The sequence below is a fragment of the Leguminivora glycinivorella genome, chromosome 24 (genome assembly GCF_023078275.1).
Source record: "Leguminivora glycinivorella isolate SPB_JAAS2020 chromosome 24, LegGlyc_1.1, whole genome shotgun sequence".
NCBI lineage: Eukaryota > Metazoa > Arthropoda > Insecta > Lepidoptera > Tortricidae > Leguminivora > Leguminivora glycinivorella.
Window position 1 is genome coordinate 12,099,502 of NC_062994.1, and position 25,271 is coordinate 12,124,772.

General features: G+C 40.0%; 1 protein-coding gene across 1 annotated transcript in view; it reads left to right on the forward strand.

Annotated features, from left to right (window-relative positions):
• LOC125238593 (protein daughterless) overlaps positions 1–25,271 on the forward strand; it is a 198,902-nt gene that overhangs the window by 203 nt on the left and 173,428 nt on the right. The gene's annotated exons all lie outside the window — the stretch shown is intronic.

Sequence of the window (25,271 nt, forward strand, 5' to 3'; positions counted from 1 at the left end):
TTGAAACGCAACAGCATTTTTTCAAAATACGCCCAAAATCTTCACCTCACGTGGTTGAAATGAATAATTTTAGTATATACAATAGCCAACGAAGGTGGTATAATCATCTTAAAGGTTTCTATACGGGTTTGTAAGCCTGAAAAGGCTATGTTTTGATCACGGAGTGTATTGTCAAAATGTGCCTTACCATTGTGTCTCGGTTGGTTTTCAGAGCAAAGCTGAATTGTTTCACGAGTTTTATTTACTTTGACGTAAACTCTGACGCTCCGACCAGGTAAACTAGGCTTTATTGACCGGCAGTATTGTTAAAACCGCCGAAAATTTGTGTTTTAATTATGTATTCTCTGTGCATTCTCGCTTGGGATGTAGACGACGGAGTCGTTTCTAGGGTATATTGATACATAGATGGCGAATTGCCGTTTTTATGTTCTCTTTATGCCCATGTTTACAGTATGAATTTGTTTATTTACTCATCGTACGCTCGGACTAGAGACGCGAATATCGGGCGCTATAGTATGCATAGACTTACTTACGTAGTAAGAGGAGAGTCATAAACAAACTTTAAAAAAAATATACAAGCGGTTTCATTATTCTAATGCTGAACAAAAATATCGAAACTTTATTTATGGATACTTATCTACTTGTTTTTTTTTTGTTGATTTATTGTTGCTGGCTGAGCAGAGATAAACAATGGATTCGGTTTATGGATCATTTTTAAAAAATAAGCTGTATAGTTTCACAACCTCCACCTTTAAACAGGAGAATTTTATTTTGGTTAATTGTTTAAATTAAACTGTTCTATATAATTGGACTCTGTCCATTCTATATTCTACTTTCTGTCTTATTTGGTCTATTTATGTATTTTGAATTTCCTAACATCATGTGCTTGTATTTTTACTTTGTATCATGTACAGATACTTCAAAATAGATAATTTCTTTGCCTTCTAACTTTATAAAACACCTTGTTGGGTTGTTTATTCACTAAGATGAAGATGAGAATAGATGTGATGGAATGAACCTACAATAAATTGTTTGTTATCCAGCAGAGTGGACAGAAGTTGTTGATTACTGTACCCAGCACCGGCCCGTACACTCAATTAAGGAGCACAATGGAGTTATGGCACCTTTGTTTACGTTTCTTTACCAAACTTGCATGGGGATGTTTTTTTCTAACATTTGCCATTTGACGGTCAGTCTTCCATAACCACGGCCTGTGCAACCTGGCCAAAACGTTGGGAAAAATAATGTTAATTAATCGCGTTAGACCTGTATCTTTAACTTTTTGTACCTGTGACTTTAAATATGTGTACAATGCGCGAGAACTTGTTATGTCCCTGCATCTGTCTGTATGTCTCACAAACTACTGAACCTGAATAGTTTTTCTTGCAATTCCTATGTTCACACATCTCCACTAATTTTCTCCTCAGTGGAAAGGCAGCCTGATGCTATGAAATTAGTGAAACCATGAGTAAACATGGCTTGGAACCATTTACCGGATAGTGTTGTTACTGCTCCCTCAGTGAATGTGTTTAAAAACAGACTAGACAAGTGGCTTTTAAATAATAAGATAGTGACATGACGCTGAATAGCTGCTCGCTTATAATTGAATAATAATAATAATAAACCAAAAAAACAGCTCTTCGCTGTTTTTTTGGTTTACTCATTTCCAGTAACCTCATATATTGTTTGAATTAAATCTTGACTGTTTATACTCGTCACAAAGACAATGACGTCAATGACTCATCTACAGAATACTTTATGTTAACATTTAACATCATAATGATTAAAACCAACATTATTTTCTTAAAATAACTACACTATCCTGTAAACCCTGTCTGTGCCACATACCACAATCCTTCTTGCTAAATTTAATGGCGGACTAAAAACTTACTTTGTTGGCGCGACGACCTAAGGTGAGTCTTGGCTTCCAACACAAGAGCACGCCACTTTACGCGGTCCAGAGCGACCTCTCGCCAGCCCTCCGCCAGCCAACTTAGTCCATATTCCTCACTCGAGCGCGATACTGGCGCTGTTGGTAGCTCCTCTTCGAAGGGTATGACCGATTCATCTCCCTTTCACGGAGATCTGCCTCCACTTTATCAGATCAAATCATTTATTCATGTGTAAACCATATTCTGCATATCCAGACCGATACGACATTTAAACCTTCAAGAAAAGAGTGTTCTCCCATCTTAAAGGCGGGCAACACGCTTGCAACAGTTTCAAGTGTGTTGCTCCATGAATGTGTGAGTATTTGTTCATAGAATCGTTGCCATTGCGATATGCAATATGCTTGAGATGACTTTTATCTATCTATTTAAAAAAAAAAATTGCACCTACATACATAGAACAAGCTTTTGCCCGCGGCTTCGCTCGGGTGAAAATTGAAAATTGCCGAATGATCCATACAACCTTCCACCCCCCCCCCCCCGTTTTAGGGATGTGGAGGGTTAGAAAACTTAGAAAGAGATAAAAAGTAGCCTGATGTCACTCTCCGTCCCTACAACTCCGTTTCCTCTTCAAAAAATCACGTCAATTCGTCGCCGTGCCGTGAAAGACGGACAGACACTCGCTTTCCCATTTTAAAATATCAATATGGATATAAATTTCCAATATTTGTGATCTAACACATACTAGGCTCATTTTCTGTCATTTATATCATTCAACTAGACTATTAAAGCTCAAAGTTACTGTAAAAATGAGAGCAAGGACATGTGACTGATTGTCACCTCATATTGATTTCAATAGCTTAAGCACTGGCCCCACCAAACGCGAGTTAGCTATGAGCTATCGGCAATAGTGACGAACAAAAATAGCTCCCGTGTGAATATAACCTAATAAGGTCCGACCGAGACCTCGGTCTCGGTCTCGGTCTCGGCATCGGCATTCTCGGCCGAAAATCGGGCCGAGATCTCGGTCTCGGCTCTCGGCCAAAATGGGCCGAGATTCTCGGTGAAACCGAGACTCGGATTTTAAATTTATTGCGCACTCGCGTCCAATCGGTTTTAGCTACCCTTTGATTACATCGCCCGTTTGGAATCCCGATTTTAGTTATTTTGGTAGGTTCTTTATCGATATTTCTCTATAAGCTATGGCGCCTGCTTACCATCAGGCGAGCCGTATACTTGTTTATCACTGATGTAGTCTATTTTGCTACGGTAAATAGGTAAGGGGTGCGGTAGGTTTGGGTAGTTAGGTAGTTACGGAACCAAACACTAAACACGGCCCGACGTGCTCCTGGATTCCTGATTAATAGGCGAATTTCGGTTATGAAAACATTTTTTGCAAAAATTGCATGTTTTTCGCTGATTTATAAATTCTCGGTCTCGGTCTCGGCCGAGAATCAAATTGAATCTCGGTCTCGGTCTCGTTCTCGGCCGAGACAAAAATATCGTTCTCGGTCGGACCTTATAACCTAAGCACAAAATAAAAAAAAAACCCCCCGACATAGTTGACCGATTTTCATGAAACATGGCTAAGAACACTCCCGAATAAATCTTAGATCAAATTATTTCAATTTGTATTTATTAAGTAGGTAGTCTCACTACTATTGTACTATAAACATTAAATGTGCTTGCTTTCGTGTCCGATGGTCGAGTGGTTCAGGCATCCGTCCGGTTAACGGAGTACGCTGGTTCGATTCCAGCTTGGAACACATGGAGGCATTGGTTATTTTTTCTATATTACATTTATTTAATACTCCCGACTAATTGTGTCGCTTAACTTCAAAACTGGGTAAATCCATTCTGCTATAAGGTTGATTATCTTTCAGATCATGTTATATTTTTTATATATGACGAACTATAACTCGCTCGCGCTGTCATAGCGTCTCTTTTATTTCTTACTAGCTTTTGCCCGCTGCTTCGCTCGCGTTAGAAAGAGACAAAAAGTAGCGTATGTCACTCTCCATCCCTTCAACTATCTCCATTTAAAAAATCACGTCAATTCGTCGCTCCGTTTTGCCGTGAACGACGGACAAATAACATAACCACAAAATTAAAATTTTGAAAAAACCCCCGACTGCGACATAGTAGACCGATTTTCATGAAACATGGCTAAGAACACTCCCGACTAACCCGGCTTTCAGACAAAAAAAACTAAATCCAAATCGGTTCATCCGTTCGGGAGCTACGATGCCACAGACAGACAAACAGACAGACAGATAGACAGACACGTCAAACAAATAACACCCCTTCGTTTTTGCGTCGGGGGTTAACAAACAGACACACACACATTCCCATTTATAATATTAGTATGGATTACCACGGGAGCGACTATATTTTGTTCGTTTCTATTGCCGATAGCTCTTTGCTCGCTTTTGGGGGTACCAGTGCCTTAGTTCTACAATTATAACATGAGCTGATGACCTGAATCTGATCTTATTATGACTGGCTAGTTTGTTTTACGCCGTGGCTTGCGTGGGCGATGGTCGCGCGACGGCGATGCGACGCATACGAAATCAAACCTTATCGATATGGAAGTATGAGACGCGATGGCGACGGTCGCGCGATAGTCGCGCGACCGTCGCCCACGCAAGACACGGCGTTAGAGTGATGGTTGTGGCATATTATTAAGGTCCGACCGAGAACGATTTTTTTGTCTCGGCCGAGAACGAGACCGAGACCGAGAATGAATGGCATTCTCGGCCAAGACCGAGACCGAGACCGAGAATTAGTGAAATAGAAGATAAAACACGTATTTTACGCAAAAATCAAAAAATACCGACTAGACTTTTATAAAAATCACATAAACCGCTCAATCAATCATGTTTGCTAAAGTTTTCCTTGAAAACCTTTACTAAACATTCACGAGTTCTAGGTAGGTTCAAAAGTTGGTGTTACATTACACCTATTGGTGTTCAGAGTAGAGATGACATATAAGATATTATTTTCAAAATTTTATAGTTTTAGGCGAACAAAAAATACACCCACTTAAAGTGTAGCAATATTCTTACGATTTTTGCATAATATGCCTCCAAAGGACTGTAGTCACGAGTATTTATGATTTTAATTCCAATCCGCCACACGTTCCATTATAGATGAAAACATATTTTTTTCACATTGTGTTTTTTTTATGCCAATCGATTCCATTCTCCTATTTTTTTCTTTTCTAATTTTTTTCATATATGAATTTTATGGGAAAAGTTTTTCGCGATTTGTAACTTTTCTAGCCGGAATTTTTTTAGTCCCATACAAGCTTTTGATCCTGGATAGGAATGGGATCGATTGGAGTAAAAAAAAGTTTCATTAATTTGAAATCGAGGGAAGGTCCTTAGACCATTTTCGCGTAGGACCACGGGATTTCATAGCTGACCTTACTGACCCGCTATCAAAATACACCTGTTTATTTGATTGTTACAGCCTTAAAAAATCTTAAAATATGGATACGTAATTAATCGAAATCACGAAAAATGTCACGCCACCTAGGCAATGCGACCATTGGTGACTAAGAAGAGAAGCTAACAGTTCACTATGTAAAATAAAAATCAGTCTCGGTCTGGCCGAGAATCTCGGCCGATTTTGGCCGAGAACCGAGACCGAGATCTCGGCCCGATTTTCGGCCGAGAATGCCGAGACCGAGACCGAGACCGAGATCTCGGTCGGACCTTACATATTATTAACCCCCGACGCAAAAACGACGGGGTATTATAAGTTTGACGTGTCTGTCTGTGTGTGTGTCTGTTTGTGGCGTCGTAGCTCCCGAACGGATGAACCGATTTAGATATAGTTTTTTTTGTCTGAAAGCTGAGTTAATCGGGAGTGTTCTTAGCCATGTTTCATGAAAATCGGTCTACTATGTCGCGGTCTGGAGTTTTATCAAAATTTTAATTTTGTGGTTAGGTTATTTTATTTCTTTTCGCCACGTCAGAAAAGACGGTTTATGCGTTTATGATTTGATAACTGTTTTGAATTATCTGTAGAATTGGGATATGAATTGAGGTTCGTGAGTAGCAGTATTGAGAAAAAAGTAAGGGAAGAGTTGTAACGTGTGTGTGTCTGTTTGTTTGTCCGTCTTTCACGGCAAAACGGAGCGAAGAATTGACGTGATTTTTTAAGTGGAGATAGTTGAAGGGATGAAGAGTGACATAGGCTACTTTTTGTCTCTTTCTAACGCGAGCGTAGCCGCGAGCAAATGCTAGTCAATACTAATTTATTTTGCTCTCTATATGTATTATACCCATTTTGGGTAAGTTCATATATTCCATATCCCAATATGGCCTAGTTTACCCTCTGGATTACTAGTGCTGATCTGCTGATACATCCTACCCTACTTACCCTAGGATTAGATGCTAAATGTTAACTTTTAAAGCAAAAGTTTTCGTCAGTATTGATAATCTAAAACTTATATTTAGGAAAAATGGAAAAATTAAGTTAAGATCTATTCTTACGGGTAGATGTTTGCTGTGACGCCACCTTAAGGCGGTTGAGAATTGAGGGAAGGCATGGATAAATTCGCACACATCCAGCAGGCCTCTGTGGCGCAGTTGGAAGCGGGATGGCCCCGGCAAGGCCAGAGGTCGCAGGTCGCAGGTTCGAGTCCTGCCGGAGGTGTGAATTTTTCCATTTTTCCTTTAATTTAAATATATGTAATATCGCTCGCAAACAAACCTAAAACTCGATGTAGGGAACAAATCAAATTATTTTATTAAATATTTATATAATATAATATAATATTTAATAATATTTAGGATTTGTATAGGAGGTGCAAGCACAAATTGCTCGCCCTTAGAGTTGGTCAAAGGCGCCTAGCCTTCAGAGATAACATACACTAGAGAAATTTCGACGGGTACCTCGGCGGTCGAGGTGGTGTAGCGGTTTATCACGTCAGCCGCGTTAGCTGGAGACCCGGGTTCGATTCCCGGCTTCGCCACCAGTGGGCTTGATCGCTTTTTCTTTAGTGTATGGTATCTATTTCAGTTTATAAACCTAAAACTTCCAAAAATATTAGAACACTGTGGTCTATCTTTGTTTTATTGCCTATTAGTCGTCCTTGATTGATTTAGTTATTACTTACCAGTCTTCACTGTTAACTAATCATTTTAAACCTTATTTTAAAGTCAATACGATTCAGAGGAGTTTCTGTTAGTCCCAGCGGTTTCGTAGTTGTCGTAAATACGTTTTTACGTTCCCGTGAATTATCGCGGTTGTTAAAAACAATAAAAACTATAATGGGTGCTTACGGGGCGCTATAGACGGAGATTACCTCACGTAGATACTGTATTAACTGTTGGCGCGTGAAAATCTTTGTTGGTAAAGCCGGGGGGGTTTTTGGGACCTGTTTTGTATGGACTTCTACAGATACTGCAGAATTTTAGGGAACCCGTTGGGAATCGAGTTGTATCGACGCTACACCACTGGTAGGTCTAGGTCGTGCCATGGACGAACACTACTAACCTAATTTGATAGCAGTAAGGGTGCCTTTCCCAGATGCGCTACGTGGATGTGTTTGATATCTACCAATCAGCTTAGTCGATCCTCTTAGGCAGCGTCCACACAAGAGACGCATGTCAGGCGGCGCGGCGCGCGCCATGCCAGCGCGTCATACGTCCTTCCTATACAAAATGTACTGAGGAGACGTTTTTTGAATTACATTCAAGCGGCGTGGCGGAGACGTCCGTTGCCCGCCGCAAGACATGCGTCTCATAAGTGTGGATGGTCCCTTAGGGACTAACTACACACAGGCGACGCACGTCGTAAGACGCTGAACGGAGAGGCGCGGTGACGGCGGCGTGGCGCCGCGTCGCTTGAGGCGCGTCTTACGTCTTTCCTATACAAAATGTACTGAGGAGACGTTTTTTATTTAAATTACACTCAAGCGACGCGGCCCCAGGCGTCCGCTCCACGTGCCTGGCCGCCCGTGTGTATTTTACGCCTTAGCTTAGCGCTGGCGGGACCGGGTTTTACTTAGCTGATTGGTGGATAATTGGATATCATATCAGTCGTATCCATAGAAACGTATCGTAGAACATCTCTGGTGGAAAAGCACCCTTAAGAGTTATGGGACTAGTTTTATCGAGAAATCAAATGTAATTCACCTAAAGAACCTTCCCGAAATCCATAAAAACGCGTTGTATATTAACTTATCCATACTAAAATACTAATATTATAAAGTGTGTGTGTGTGTCTGTTTGTTTGTCCGTCTTTCACGGCAAAACGGAGCCACGAATCGGCGTGATTTTTTTAAGTGGAGATGGTTGAAGGGGTGGAGAGTGTAGGCTACTTTTTGTCTCTTTCTAACGCGAGCGAAGCCGCGGGCAAAAGCTAGTAAAGTTTAAATAATTGGATAATCGCTAGTTTCGTGGCCCTGCGCATACGCAGGCGCCGTGGGAAAGCGTTTAATTGCGCGTGAATCACGGTTAATAGATACTATGTACTGCGAAGGCCGCCACATGTGACTATACTTAACGTCATCTAGTTCAATAGCGATGCGGTATAACCACAGTATAATAAAGAGTACTATCATACAGTATGGCCACTCCCGCCCCCGCAAGTGCTGCCCACCCACCCTCGGTTACCTCAGAGTTACTGCCCCCTCAAAAACGCCACCAGTCGACCTGTCATGTCATATCTCACCCATTCAAGCATGGCACGCGTTCACCTATACGAGCTTAGACTGTGTGCATAGGAACGCGCCTCTTTCATGTATTTGATCTCCGTTTTCCGAGATGTGGTATAAAAAAAAATCGCACTAAGACTTACAGTAGATTAGGTTTTGTCCAACAAATGTGATGTTTGGTCAACCTGATAGCTAAGCGACAAGGTAAAGGTGCAGAAATCATCACTTATTTATGACGGAGACTGTACCTTCACTTTTATTTGCTTGAAATAGTTTCTCCTAGGTCTTCCTCTTGATCTTTAATGTGGCCCAAAGTCTATAATTAAGACACTCTTAATGTCTCAAGCTAGGAACATACTACGCGGACGTCCGTCGTAAATCGACCGCGACCGCGACCGATCAGTGTGCACGGAACAAAACATCCAGTGAGCCAGATTTCGATCGGACGTCCATGCGCTCAAGGCCACGTCCACGACCGTCGACCGATAGTTTGCACGGTTAAGTGTATATTCATTGTCCAGATCCCCGTCCGCGGTCGATCGACGACGGACGTCCGCGTAGTATGTTCCTAGCTTTATTCGTTTCTTCTCACAACAGGCCTAGCTGCTGCAATCCTTATGTCAATATCATACTTTAAAAAAACCTATATCGCGCCGAGATACTGTCGTGTCAATCATGTGTTAGTTAGTTCAGATATTTTCTTGTCGTGTCAATCATGTGCCAGATATTTTTGGTAGGCCTTTCTTTATCCTTCAATCGCCAATTGCTGAGCATAGACCTCCCTTCGTGCACGCCACTTGTCCCGATTCTGTGACTTTTCAGATAAAATAAGAACCTGTAAATTCATAACAAAATTACCAACGTAAAGCTATTACTATAGCGTGCCGTGTTTACATATATACTGCGTGTTTGCACAAGTGTTATTAATTTGTTCCGACTAAACCTCACACGATTTTGTCATGCCCTCTATTCTGTCTTCTGGAAGGCTCTTTACTCGATTTAAAAAATAAACTCTACTGCAAGGTTAGCACATGATTGCTGCGAGAGTATGTCGCCGCGAGATAGACTACCCTTCCTTATGTCATTAATACAGTTAGAAGAAGACGTGTCATCTATCTCGCGCAATCATGTGCTAGGCCTACTGGTTCTCCTATTTATCGCCGAAAATTGTATGGCCGAATGTCACTTCTCACTTCCCAACTCACGTTTCGTGTTCATTTCCCAACTTATCATAATTATTGTTTTGTTTCATTTGCCAACCTCACATTTGCCAACTTAACCTTTTTTAAAAGGCCTTTTTTTAAAAAGCAAACTTTCATGTTGTCGAATGTTTTACTTTTAATATACAACTAGTTGTTTATTGCATACCAAATGTTATATTGAACACCAAAAATATGTATGACGTATTTCGAAAAATATGCAATACTGAGTCTTCCGTGAACTTCTAAAGTTATTGACAGGGATGCAATTATTACCTACCGTATAAGCACAGTATACTAAAGACTACTATCGTACAGTATGGCCACTCCCGCTCCCCGCTGAAAGTGCCGCCCACCCCCGCTCGGTTACCGCACAGTTACCGCCTGTCAAAAACGCGAACAGTCGACCTGTCAATATTTCACCCATACAAGCATTGGTACGCGTTCCCTACACGAGCTTAGAATGTGTGCTAAGAACGCGCCTCTTTCATATATTTGATCGCCAGTGTCCGAGATGTGGTATAAGATTAAAGTATCCTCCGCCTTATAAAACACAGTTCCCCGCCGCGTCTGTCTGTATATTTATGATAAACTCGAAAATAGGCAGGCAGTTATGGTCTCGCGATAAATGATAAAACATCAGGCCGTCCCTATCGCACTATTTGTAAGTACGATAGGGACGGCCCGATGTTTTATCAATTTTATCATTTATCGCGCGACCATGATTGCCCTGCAGGCCGATTTTTGAGTCTCACTGTCACTGTATTTTAGTGTGTTGAAAACGGTGAATTGCCTATTATTTTCAGTGACAATTTTCTGAATTCGAACGCCGTGAGACTCTAAAATCGGCCCCCAGGGCGGATTTTTAAGCCGTTTTCACCATTACACAATAAAATTATTCTGAGATTTCTGAGGTAGGTATTTATTTAATAATCATAATTCAATGAGGTTTTGTATAACCTATGCGAAGTCGGGCAGTTCTCTAGATTTTATTTTATAGGGTTACCTTTTTGGTACAGAACCCTAAAAAGAGGGTTCAAGACCCGACCCTATATTATTGGAAAACGTGACCCGATCTGCCTTTAAAGTAGCCTAAGCAATGCGTCGTGTCGCGACAATCACTGCCATTGAGCATCTTGCCTTATCCGTACTGACCCGTTATGGGGATCGGCACAAGATGCGAGCGGAAGCGAGAGCGAGAGCGGGTGGGAGAGAGATAGCGATGGGTGTCGCGACAAACACTGCCATTGAGCATCTTGCCTTATCCGTACTGACCCGTTATGGGGACCGACACAAGATACGAGCGGAAGCGAGAGCGAGAGCGGGTGGGAGAGAGATAGCGATGGGTGTCGCGACAAACACTGCCATTGAACATCTTGCCTTATCCGTACTGACCCGTTATGAGGACCGACCCAAGGTACCAGCGGAAGCGAGAGCGGGCGGCCGAGAGATAGCGATGGCTAGTGATGGCACTGTCATTGAGCGTCGGGCCTTATCCGTACTGACCCGTTATGGGGACCGACACAAGATACGAGCGGAAGCGAGAGCGGGTGGGAGAGAGATAGCGATGGGTAGTGATGGCACTACCATTGAGCATCTTGCCTTAACCGTACTGACCCGTTATGGGGACCGACACAAGATACGAGCGGAAGCGAGAGCGAGAGCGGGTGGGAGAGAGATAGCGATGGGTGTAGCGACAATCACTGCCATTGAGCATCTTGCCTTATCTGTACTGATACTGACCCGTTATGGGGACCGACACAAGATACGAGCGGAAGCGAGAGCGGGTGGGAGAGAGATAGCGATGGGTGTCGCGACAAACATTGCCATTGAACATCTTGCCTTATCCGTACTGACCCGTTATAGGGACGGACACAAGATACGAGCGGAAGCGAGAGCGAGAGCGGGTGGGAGAGAGATAGCGATGGGTGTAGCGACAATCACTGCAATTGAGCATCTTGCCTTATCTGTATAATTACCCGTTATAGGGACCGACACAAGATACGAGCGTAAACGAGAGCGGTATTTTGTAGGTAACTAACTGTATGTACGCTAACCTATATGTTGTTGCTATTGAAACGACGCGTTTACACAGCTTTAGCTTCAGAGTCTTCTGGGCGAGCTCATTCCATCGTAGGCCACGTCTAGGGCTTCCAAATACCGGACCTTATCCAATACCGGTATTCATTCCGGTATTGGCGATTTCAATACCGGGATCCCGGGATCCCGGTATTCAAATCGGGAAAATATAAAAACCTAGTAATTTGCTTAAAATAACAAATTTTATTCAAAATCTCGTTTGTTACTTTTCATGCGTGTTATATTACAGCGAAATCTTGGCAATCCGACTTAGTGATGGGTCAAATCGAATACATTTCGAACTTCATAAGTTTCGATTTCAACCCAAAACGGTTCGCAAACTTATGTGGCCAAGTCGATTCAACTTCTATTGTTTTTAAGTATACATATAATTACATAGTTCAAAGGGCTACGCTACGCCCCGTGCTCTTTATTTTTGTTATGAGTGGGACTGAGGACGCAGTATAAAAGCAAGCGGGAAAGAGCCCCAGATCTCTAGTCGATTCTATAAGTTAGATTTAGATATCGCCGCCAGATCGGACATTTCGCAAGAAGACGCGGCCATAGTAAACCCTGTTTTCTGCCAAATCGTTCTCTTTAGGCTCGTGCGGAATAAAACCTTGTAGTTCAGTAGGTAATCTTTTACAATTTATAGTCAGTGTTAATGGTGTAATTGTACTGTAGATTTAACTATAATATCACTTTATTAAATAACAAACATTAAGAGCATTTCTCGATTATACACACTCTACAGTAGAGTTGTGCCTGCTCGTTCACTGAAAAGATCGCTCCCAACTAGTACGATCTCCGAAGTGTACTAGTTCGTTCTTTTAGGACATTTAGGACAGTAGTACACCGAGAGTGCGAGAGACAAATTGTGCACATGGCGTACAGTAACGCTCGCTCGTACTAGCCGAGAGCTGATCGGCTGTTTTCGCGCGCTCTCGGTCCGAGTCAGTCGGTTTTAGTTCGGTTGCGATCGGATCACACGGATCGCTTTGCTGTCATTGTCACTCCTCGGCTCTTCGCTCCTTTCGCTCTCATTCTATTGCGCGTGTGTGACTTGTGTGAGTGTACTAAATGTACTAGAGAGCAGAATCATTTGGGAGGAGTTCGGTCTAGTACAGTGCAGGGAATCGTGTTTTTTGTACTATTAGTAAGGTGGATGTACTAGTGCTCGACGCGGTACTAGTACTCGTCACCCATGGTTTAAATAGCGATTAATAAGATAAGATTACCGTTACATTCATCGCAATTAGATTTATTAGATGAGAAATGTTTGTAGCCTTCACATTTCATACGCCATATTATAAAATATAGAAACTTTTTTCAATTAATGAATAATATATGTGATGACATTGTCATGAGCAATCAATCTCTCAATTTTGTTAGCGATTTGGTTAAGCTTTGCTCGTATTTGCTGACTTATTTAAAATACTTTCACGGTAAGTTGTGAACATATTCTATAATTGTGTTGGTGCTAGAATGTTCGGGAAGATATTTAAGTAATTAAATGTCGATTTCGTTTATTATTACTGTGATAAACAAGCGTGTCAGTTATTAGGACTGAAAACCGTCGCAAGTCTAAAACTCGACACGGCTGGCATTTATTGGGACTGTTACGTTATTTTCCAAGTCCCAATGTTTGTCGAGCCGTTTTTTCAGGATATCACGATTAAAGTAGCCAAAACGAATCGTTTACAGTTTCATATTATCAGCATATTTTTCTGTAAGTCACATTAACTTTACTGAAAAAAACAAATTACATGCACATAGACAGTTTTTTGTATATCTTTTACGGTTTTATTGATATGTTTTCTCGTTAAATGTAGTGAAATCTGTATAATTTCTTTGGGTAGTGCTTGACATGTCATTTTTCACAAAACTTTGGGTATATTTTCAGAAATGCCGCCTGATAAAGGTCAGTGGAAGAGATATTCTCAAGAAGACTTAGAAAAGGCCATAGGAGCCAGCAAAGTATTGCAGAACCTGTGGAATACAATTTTTATTTTGGGGGAATCCCTATTTTAGTTCATTACATAATTTATTTTGCTCAAAATGCGGAGCCGACTTATTCTATTTTATTACATAAATGTAACACGTAAAAAGTAAATGTTATCAACAGAATACGTTTTTTTTTATTAAATTATTTAATTTTGTAGTAAATTTTAACCCAAAACACTTGTTTTTTACTGTTTTTCCTGAATCATACTTAGATGTCATCTATTAGGACTGCCAGCAAAAGCACCTGTCAGTTATTCGGACAAGCGTATTGACTTACGTTTTATTTAATTTTGAGATTTTTTTATATTATCACTGTATGAAACTAATTGCATTTAACAAAGTTAAAGGTCACATCTCCCAAAAAAGATGGATATGTTTTGTATAGATGGGTAAATTATCGTAATATCACGAAACACATAGATATTTTCCCTTAACCTGTCGAGCAGTGGTACATCCACCTTACATGTCCTACACAAGCCTACTCTACAGTTTCATCATTGACTTCTTAAACTAGAACATGAGATGATTTTTTTCGGAAACACATTGTAATCAATATCTGTGGTACAATTTAGTGCTATTTTTTGTTTTCTAAAGCTCTAAGAAAATAAATCCGCTAAATGATTGAACAACTAGCCAAAAAAGCTAAATTGTCCGACATAAATTATTTTATTAAAAATCACATTAAGAAATAATCTATGGAATCACACATTACTTTGCGGAAATCCATGATAATCAAATCAAGAAGATCACTTCGCGAAATAGAAACACTTAATTTACGGATTAGAAAAGTAATTTTCTTGATTTTGATACTTCAGATTTCCCAATTTCGTTAATATAGGGAATGTTACGGCAAAGTTATGCGCTAGAGTTCAACACATTAACGCCCACGCACAACAAACCATAGAGTAGCTACGTTATACGTTAGTTCGTATGCATTAAACATTTTTTTGAAAAGTTATATCTATGATAAAAATGCATCAAGGCGATTTGTTTACAGAGGGTATGTGGCAACCTGTTGCAACTACGTTTGACGTGTTGCTTCTCTGTCACACTTACGTGCGAATTCACAAATGAGACAAATGTGTCAAAAAAGGTTCGAGGCAGGCCCTCCTGAATGAATGCTTTTGACAGCGTATCTTTATCTAGGTAATCATCGAGAAAACTATCATTTTCATGCAAATATTTTAAAAACACCAAACAGAGAATGTGTCAAATCGAGAAACGAGAGCAAGAAATAAGATTTACGCGTATAGCGACCGTCATGATGTAGAAATTTAACGTTTTTGATGAGTAATTTACGTGCATTTGGCATAATTTGTTAGTTACTAAAAATACCGGGATCCCGGTATTACTAAATTAAATACCGGTATTGGAATGTGCCCAAAAAAAGGCGGGATCCCGGGATCCCGCGATACCGGGATCCCGGTATTGGAAGCCCTAGCCACGTCTGCCTTTGGCTAGTCTGTGGCCAAGAGTAAACTCATTTATTATAATAGTAGCTTTTGCCCGCGGCTTCGCTCGCGTTAGGATTAGGAACAGACAAAAAGTAGCCTATGTCATTCTCCGTCCCTTCAACTATCTCCACTTAAAAAATTTCGTCAATTAGTCGCTCCGTTTTGCCGTGAAAGACGGACAAACAAACAGACACACACACTTTCCCATTTATAATATTAGTATGGATAAAAAAAAGTTGAAGATGAAAGGAGAAAAGAGATTTTCGTGATTCTTAAACTGTCAACCAAGACAGGGACCCGAGCTTTTTAAAAAACTCTGTATTAATATGTATCGCTTCCGCCCTTAACTTGTGACCGACCAACAAGTTGTACCATCCTTTGACATATTTTGTACCTGTAAATATTAATTTATTTACTGCATTACTTAGTAATCTACAGGTTGTTTTTAATTTTTTTTACAAATACTTTTCCTGCTATAGGATTTTATCTCTTTTAAATCCTGTTGATGATTTTTCCCACTTTTTTTCCCCATTGTTGCTCACAAATTGCTAAAACAGCTGCTATGTAAATAAAATAAAAATAATCAAGTAAACTGAGTCGAGTCTTATAGGATTCGAGTCTCAACGAACACTAGAACAGTCTGTCTCTGTTCCGCATAAGACAGCACGGCTTTGAGTGTTACGGGACTAGTTTTCATAATAAAACTACCGTGAGACACAGACATATTAAACACGGGACTAGTCTTGAGTCACAACCAACACCAACACTGAAGCAGATTGTATCACTGCTATAAGGCTGCATGGCGGTGCGGCATGAAGGCTCACGGGTCTCGAGTCTTCAAGGACTCTAGTCTCAACTAACATTAGAGATTCATGCTATCTCTGCTCCGTAAAGCGCGACAGGGCATGTAGAGTAACAGACTCGAAATCGAGTCTTAAAGGATTTGAGTCAGCCCAACACTAAGGCAGCCTTTTTCTCTGTTCTGTAAAGCGCGGCACGGCATGATTAGACTCGAAATTGAGTCTTGAAGGATTCGAGTCTGTCCAACACTAGGGCAGCCTGTATCTAAGCTTCGTACGAAGGGTGGCACGGAAAATTTAGATTCGAAATTGAGTCTTAAAGGATTCGAGTCTGTCCAACACAAGGACAGCCTGTATCTAAGCTTCGTACGAAGGGTGGCACGGAAAATTTAGATTCGAAATTGAATCTTAAAGGATTCGAGTCTGTCCAACACTAGGACAGCCTGTATCTATGCTCCGTATAAGGCGCGGCATGGCGTGAGAAGTGTTACGAGACTCGAACTCGAGTCTTAAGGATTCGAGTCTGTCCAACACTGGGGCAGCCTGTATCTATGCTCCGTATAAGGCGCGGCACGGCGGCGTGGAAAGTGTTACGGGCCTCGCATCCATCATGCGTCTGTCAAATGTTGCGCATGCGCACGGCCTTAAATAACTAGTAACTAGTGGATAATATGAATAATTAAGTAAATAGGTACAGTTGACGTGAAAAAACTCACAGTTCGAAAGACAGGATAGGCCCTTGCCCGATTGACTATACAGCTAAGCAAATAAATACCTAGTCTCTAGAATATTAGTATATAGTGTTATTTATTTTGTAATTATATTTAAATAGTGTAAATGTGTAATGAAATTATTATCTATTGTATGAGTCCTCGTTACTTGAAATAAATGAATTTTAATTTAAAAAAATAACCTAACCACAAAATTAAAATTTTGAAAAAAACCCCCTGACATAGTGGACCGATTTTCATGAAACATGGCTAAGAACACTCCCGACTAACTCAGCTTTCAAACAAAAAAAACTAAATCGAAATCGGTTCACCCGTTCGGGAGCTACGATGCCACAGACAGACACACACACAGACAGACACGTCAAACTTATAACACCCTGTCGTTTTTGCGTCGGGGGTTAAAAATACAAAAGTGTATTCATATTCATTCATATTCATCTTTATTAGTATTAAGCATACGTTGTCAAAAATATTACAGCTATATACGTGTATATGTCATCATATCATAAAATACTAGATAAGAAAATAAAAATGTCAATTAATTACAATGTAAATCAATGTAATGTCAATTAATGTATTTATTTATTTAAACTTTATTGCACAATTGGAAAAAAAAGTACAAATGGCGGACTTAATGCCTTAAGGCATTCTCTACCAGTCAACCATAGGGCCAAACAGAAATTCGCGAACGTGGGTGCAGTGAGAAAAATAAATTTAGAAAGCATGACAACTATTGACAAGTTAATGTAGTCTTTGAAAGAAGTCAAATTGGAATTGTTTTTAAACTTATCTCCACTCCATTTATTTTTAACAAGCAGAAACGTCTGCTAACGAAATTAAATTGCGTTAATTTTTCCATTTTTTCCTTTAATATAAAAATGTTTAGAATCGTTAGAAATAAATTTAGTATGGGTTAGCACATTGTTACTGGTGAATTCTCAATATAACTTGAGACTCCAGTGCCGTTACAAGATGTAATAGTCTGTCGGTAGATGGCGCTAGACGTCACCCCAAGACGTGTGTACATAAGGAAAGGCATGGAAAGATTTGCGATGTCCGGCGTGGCTTCCGTAGCTCAATTGGTTAAGGGTCTTGCACGGATTGCAAATGATGCGGGTTCAAGTCCCGCCGGAAGCGTAAATTTTTCCATTTTTTCCTTTAATATAAAAATGTTTATCTCCACTCCATCTACACTATTTAGTTTTATTACTAAGCTGAACATTTTAATCGACGTGAAGGGTTAATGATCATTACAAAGTCAACATGTCCTTCACTGAGTACCTTATCAGCTAAAAGCTAGGCTCGAACGAGGTCGATAGGCATAGGCACATACCCTAACGTCCCAACCGACAAGCTTTAGCACTGGAAACTGTCCTTTTTATGGCACGCTGGGCGCTGCTCGGTTAATTAGGTTGCAGTAATCGTTAGAATGTACATTGTAAGTTAGAACAGTATATGTAAGCTTTGATGTGGTAAGTTAGTGCGGAGTAGTTAAAAGCTACAGTATGTGGTTAGGCATTCTAGCCCAATAATGTCTTGTCGAATTATATTCTAGTGCTGGCAGAGTTTTTAGAGTGAGAGCAAGCTAATGTTGATTTTCGTACAAAATCGTACCTACTGGCAGTGAATGTGTTAAACATGTATTATTTTAATTTAGAATATTTAATAGATGTAAAAGTTATCGGCAATTATTATCTAAGGGACTATCCACACTCAGGCGACGCACGTCGTAAGACGCGGAACGGACGTCAGCGCCACGCCGCCCGAGTGTAATTTAAAAAACCGGCCAAGAGCGTGTCGGGCCACGCTCAGTGTAGGGTTCCGTAGTTTTCCGTATTTTTCTCAAAAACTACTGAACTTATCAGGTTCAAAACAATTTTCCTAGAAAGTCTTTATAAAGTTCTACTTTTGTGATTTTTTTTCATATTTTTTAACCATATGGTTCAAAAGTTAGAGGGGGGGGGGACACTTTTTTTCCTTTAGGAGCGATTATTTCCGAAAATATTAATATTATCAAAAAACGATTTTAGTAAACCCTTATTCATTTTTAAATACCTATCCAACAATATATCACACGTTGGGGTTGAAATGAAAAAAAAAAATATCAGTCCCCACTTTACATGTAGGGGGGGTACCCTAATAAAACATTTTTTTCGATTTTTTATTTTTGTACCTTGTTGGCGTGACTGATATACTTATTGGTACCAAATTTCAGCTTTCTAGTGCTAACGGTTACTGAGATTATCAGCGGACGGACGGACGGACAGACAGACATGGCGAAACTATAAGGGTTCCTAGTTAACTACGGAACCCTAAAAACGTCTCCTCAGTACATTTTGTATAGGAAGGACGTAAGACGCGCCTCAAGCGACGCGACTCGGGCGACGCGGCGCTGACGTCCGTTCCGCGTCTTACGACGTGCTTCGCCTGAGTGTGGGTTGCTGCTAATGTATTCATGAAATTGTTATGTAACCCCCAATTTTAGGGAAGTGGAGGATTTTAAAGCGACATAAAGTAGCCTATATTACTCTCCATCCTTTCAATTATCTCCACTCAAAAAATCACGTCAGACACACACACATTCCCATTTATAATATTAGTATGGAAGTATGCAAGGCTCGGAACCGGTTTATTTTTTACCGGTTAAAACCGGTTTAATTCGATTTTACTCCGAACTTTTTAAAGAACGCGAACGTTATGAGAACTTTATTTTAACCGAAATAAACCGGTTTATTCGACGAGCGGCGAAAGGCACCTAAATACCTACGTTCACGCAGCGAGTTTTTTGTTTGGTTAGAACAGTTTTACCTATCATGCTGCGAAATAAACCGGTTTATTTTGTTCTAAACCGGTTAATCGAACGAAACCTTTATGAAAAGGTTCTCCTAAAAACCGGTTTAAAAATAGCGGTTTTTCGAGCGAAAACGAAATTTAAAGGTTTGGTCGCAAGTACATGATAACGGTTTGAAAATTTAACCAGTATCCGAGCCCTGGAAGTATGGATTTAATGACGTAAAATGACAAGTTTGTCAGATTCAGCCACCGAGGGTTCCGTACGAAATAAATTTTGATTCACGAAATTGGTGCCGCTGTGGCCTTAGCTGTTAAGGTACAGTTGTAAACTTGGAATAAATAGAATTATAAAGATATCAACACTTCTAAGAACATATCGACTAAAAGGCTATGCCCTTAACAGTCAGGCGACAAATGAGAAAAACACGATCAATCACAGTCTACCCGATAGCTGGGACTAATAAATTTGTCAATCATAAGTCTAAATTGGCACTGAAGTCTTATAAATAAAAAGAAACTTTTAAGGACCTGTGTGATACTATACCTAGCTAATGACGTGACTAAACGGTCCGACACAGATAAGATTTTAAAATTTTGTTACGATTAATTAAGTTTTGAAGGAGGAAACAGTCGAGAGCGGAACCTCGATTTTAACGATTTTTTCGCAATTTCTTTTAACTGAGTTCTTAAATTTCATAATGGACAATTTTTAACCCCCGTCGCAAAAACGACGGGGTGTTAGAAGTTTGACGTGTCTGTCTGTCTGTTTGTCTGTCTGTCTGTCTGTCTGTCTGTCTGTCTGTCTGTCTGTGGCATCGTAGCTCCCGAACGGATGAATCAATTTAGATTTAGTTTTTTTGTCTGAAAGCTGAGTTAGTCGGGAGTGTTCTTAGCTATGTTTCATGAAAATCGGTCCACTACCTCTATGTCGCGGTCGGGAGTTTTTCAAAATGTTAATTTTGTGGTTAGGTTATATTTCGATAAATCTAGTTAATAACACTAGGGGGGCTCCTTTCCATTTTAGCATTTTCGCACCTGTAGCCTCTTCACGGCTCAGCCACGACATTGGTCTAAGCGCGACAGCGGTGAGCGGCGGCCAGACATTGGAGCGAGACACAGCGATAGGACTTTTCATTCGCACGTATGACTGCTGCTCACCGCTGTCGCGCTTAGACCAATGTGGCTGGGCCGTCAATACGGAAGAGATAGAGAGAAAACTAGGAAACGATACGGACCGATCCAGTCGGCCTAGCCGAATGACAATCGATGACGCTAGACGCCGATCGAAGCGCAGTCTGGCTCTGTCGCGCCAATACGGAAGAGCGATAGAGATAGCTAGCTATAAGAGAGATAGCTCCCAACGAGGGGGGACTGAAAACTTCTCGAGGCTGAGGCGTAGGGTTAGAGCCGGCGTAGCTTTATTTGACGTTCATATGCGCATTGTAATATGCCTACTTGAAAAATAAATATTTCATTTTCATTTCATTTCCATTTATATCGTAGGTACCTACTCGGAAAAAAGTGCCAATAGATGACTATACCTTGTACTTTTGGCACTTGAAAAAAGTGTAAACAAACCTGAGCTGTCAAATTTGAGGGTTGTTTATTAGGTAACGTTTGGTTCCTGATATTTTTTCTCTATTTAAAAATAATTGAACTCACTACTATTTTCTATTTCATTTCACTAACATGTAATTTCGTTTAATTTGACGAAACGTATACACCTTCACGAATACAAACATATCGTCATTACATTTTAATGAATATTATTATTTTCTTCAGGGAATCATCAACCAAAAAGTACCTAATTTTGCAGAGGTTTAAAACTCATGGTTGCATTTTAATCTGGGTGTAACTCCGGTTTCACATTATCCGATCCGATATCGGATGTCGGAAGGATTTCGATGGAAAAATCCAAGATGGCGCCTGTAATGTATGGGATATCGGTCCTACATCCGATATCGGATCGGATAATGTGAAAACGCACTAACTCTACTAAAATATAAAGGTAGTACCTTATTTAAAAATCCTCGAAATTGCATCGAAACATGTCGAACGCTATATCGACTTAATACGTGAGTAACCCGCTTAAAATATTTTTAAATATGTATGAGTCTCACGGGAGTTTTATAGTTAAAAAAGTAGTACACCTTACGCGATTTTCTGACATTTGCCATTGCTTGTTATCAATCATCATCATCATCATCTGTTCCGAGTTCGATATTTGTGTTGATGATTGTTATATTTATGTTTTTTAGGGTTCCGTACCAAAAAGGTACAAAAGGAACTTTTATGGCGACGCTCTGTCCGTCTGTCTCATTTCTAAATATCTCGAGAACTACTTACGCTATCGACTTGAAATTTGGAACAGTTATGAACATTTTAAACCTCTACAAGCTGAAACTATTATTTTTAAAAATATATTAATATTAATTATAGAAAATGGCCAAAATGGAAGGGGGGCAAACTGTAAATGTCAAGTTACTAGGTCAAGTGGGGTATCGTTAGAAAGAGCTCAAATTGTACATATCAAAACTATTTTTTATAATTTTATCGTAGTGGAAAATAAAAAGAATTATGAAGGAAAATGTAAAAAATAAAATACCATTCCCCCCTTTTCTCCCGAACTTTACCAACGAAAAATTATGACTTTTTATGAAATATTGGTTTTAAGCTAAATTTTACAGGAAAAGGTTTCTGGCCTTAAAAGGTTCACTATCCCTTGATCTGTCAAATTTGACGGCTCCGGTTTGTTTACACTTTTTTCAAGTGCCAAAAGTACAAGGTATAGAAATGCGTCTGTCTGACATTTGCCATGGATTGTTATCAATCATCATCATCATCATCATCTGTTCCGAGTTCGATATTTGTGTTGATGATTGTTATATTTATGTTTTTTAGGGTTCCGTACCAAAAAGGTACAAAAGGAACTTTTATGGCGACGCTCTGTCCGTCTGTCTCATTTCTAAATATCTCGAGAACTACTTACGCTATCGACTTGAAATTTGGAACAGTTATGAACATTTTAAACCTCTACAAGCTGAAACTATTATTTTTAAAAATATATTAATATTAATTATAGAAAATGGCCAAAATGGAAGGGGGGCAAACTGTAAATGTCAAGTTACTAGGTCAAGTGGGGTATCGTTAGAAAGAGCTCAAATTGTACATATCAAAACTATTTTTTATAATTTTATCGTAGTGGAAAATAAAAAGAATTATGAAGGAAAATGTAAAAAATAAAATACCATTCCCCCCTTTTCTCCCGAACTTTACCAACGAAAAATTATGACTTTTTATGAAATATTGGTTTTAAGCTAAATTTTACAGGAAAAGGTTTCTGGCCTTAAAAGGTTCACTATCCCTTGATCTGTCAAATTTGACGGCTCCGGTTTGTTTACACTTTTTTCAAGTGCCAAAAGTACAAGGTATAGAAATGCGCCTTTTTTCACACTATTTATTATTAAGTAATGATATTCATCATCCCCCTTGCGTTATCGCGGCATTTGACACGGCTCATGGGAGCCTGGGGTCCGCTTTGACAACTAATCCCAAGATTTGGCGTAGGCACTAGTTTTTACGAAACCTCCGGCTCCGTTTTGCCGTGAAAGCGGACAAACAAACAGACACACACACTTTCCCATTTATAATATTAGTATGGATATTCTCGATAAGGTTTAACCCACAAATAGTTTTAGGAAACACTATCAAAAAAACCCGCACGACGTAAATGACTGCCAAAATTATGTTTACAAAATACAAAGTTTAATATCATTAAGTACCTAAAGTGATAAACACAACAATATTTTTATCGCGCTCGTAACGCTTATTAATTGTTATTGTCAATTAGTTCAATTACCCTTCGACCTTATGTCGCGATCACGCTTGACTTTTGACTTTTTTCTCGTTACATGTATACTAACAAGCCAAAACTATTCGTTTATGTTATACGACTTATAAACAGTGTCGGATATATGACAACTCTTTTGTGGTGGCACTGGTGGCGATGCAGTGTTGCAAAATGGCATAATTAAATTTTATCTCAAATACATGAAACAAATTAGTCAAATTACACAAGACAAGAATAGAAACAATAATTTTAGGCCATAGTCATACCGACGCTTCTTTACGCCGCAGAAACCTGGTGCTGCTACAAAGCAGACATAAAAAAGCTAGACTCCTTCCATCTACGCTGTCTTCGCTCAATTCTGCGCATAAAGTGGCAGGACAAAATACCGAACACGGTGGTCCTCCGTCGCGCCAAGATGCCAGGTATCCAGGCACTCATCATTAAGCACCAGCTGAGGTGGGGTAGCCACGTCGTACGCATGGACGATAGTAGATTACCCAATCAATCAATCAATCAATATTTATTTGCAAATTTTTATATTTAAAGCGGTTTTCTATTCCGATCTCGCTGTTAGAAAGAGGAAACAGGGGGGTCAGTACCTACGCCACAAGGACGTCCTCAAGCGTCACCTAACCACTTGCGGTATACCGAGTGACTCCTGGGAGGAGATGGCGTTGCGTAGAACTGAATGGCGCGCAATTGTGCATAAAAAAGTTGAACAATACGAGCGGCAACGTTTAGAAGACCTGGATGCTCAACGCCATCTCCGTAAGACGCGACCGAAGCCCTCGTATAGCTATACCTACAACCCCGCCGGCCAGCTTCATTGCGCACCCTGTGATCGCACTTTCAAAACCAAGTTTGGCTTCGCAAGCCACATCAGAGCGTTCCATGCTTCGGATCAATAACCGTTGGAGGAGTCGCCGTCGCCGGACACGGCGAGGAGGGCTACTACGAGCCCCAATGCAAATGATATCGTCTAGCATGAAAAAAATATTATGTCCTAACTTCGACCTCAAAATTCAGGATGAATTAGATGATTAGTAGAACATGTAACATAAAAACAAGAGAGCTTATAATGCATATTTTATTTATTCAAAACATAAATTAACAATTTTCCTCACTAGTAAACAAAAAAACATAATTTCACCAAATGTAACACTCGCAAAAATGTTCGTCTTCAGCGTAGCCGATGCAGAAAAGAACAACTACCACTTGGTGGCGTCACCTTTTGCATCTAAAACGGCCTTAATTCTGAGCGGCATTGTATCTACCAACTGTCTATACTCCTCAGGGGTTATTCCATTCCAGACACCCACAAGTTTCTCCTTAAAATCAGCTTTGGATTTAGAAGGATCTTTTCGCAACTTTTTCTTCATTTACCACTACAAAGTTTTTATGGGAGACAAGTCTGGACTGCTGGATGGCCATGATATGGTAGGAATTTGTTTTTGTTTCAGCCACTCCATCGTTGTCTTGCCAGTATGACATAAGGCACCATCTCGTTGAAAAGTAAATCCATTTATATACTTGAACTTTCTTATAGACGGTAGTGAACTCTATTCCAAGATGCTTTTGTATTTCTCTGCATTGACGGTTCCATCTATAAATTGCAGACATCCCACACCCTGTACCGACATACAGCCCCAAATCATTTAAAGATGCTGGAAACTACACCTTGCGTTCAAGACAGTCTTTGTGAAATGCATCTCCTTTATCTTGAATGACTTTACTTCGTTCATCGCCAACTATGACCTCAAATTTGGATTTGTCGCTCCATATTATTTTTCGCCACTGATCGGCAG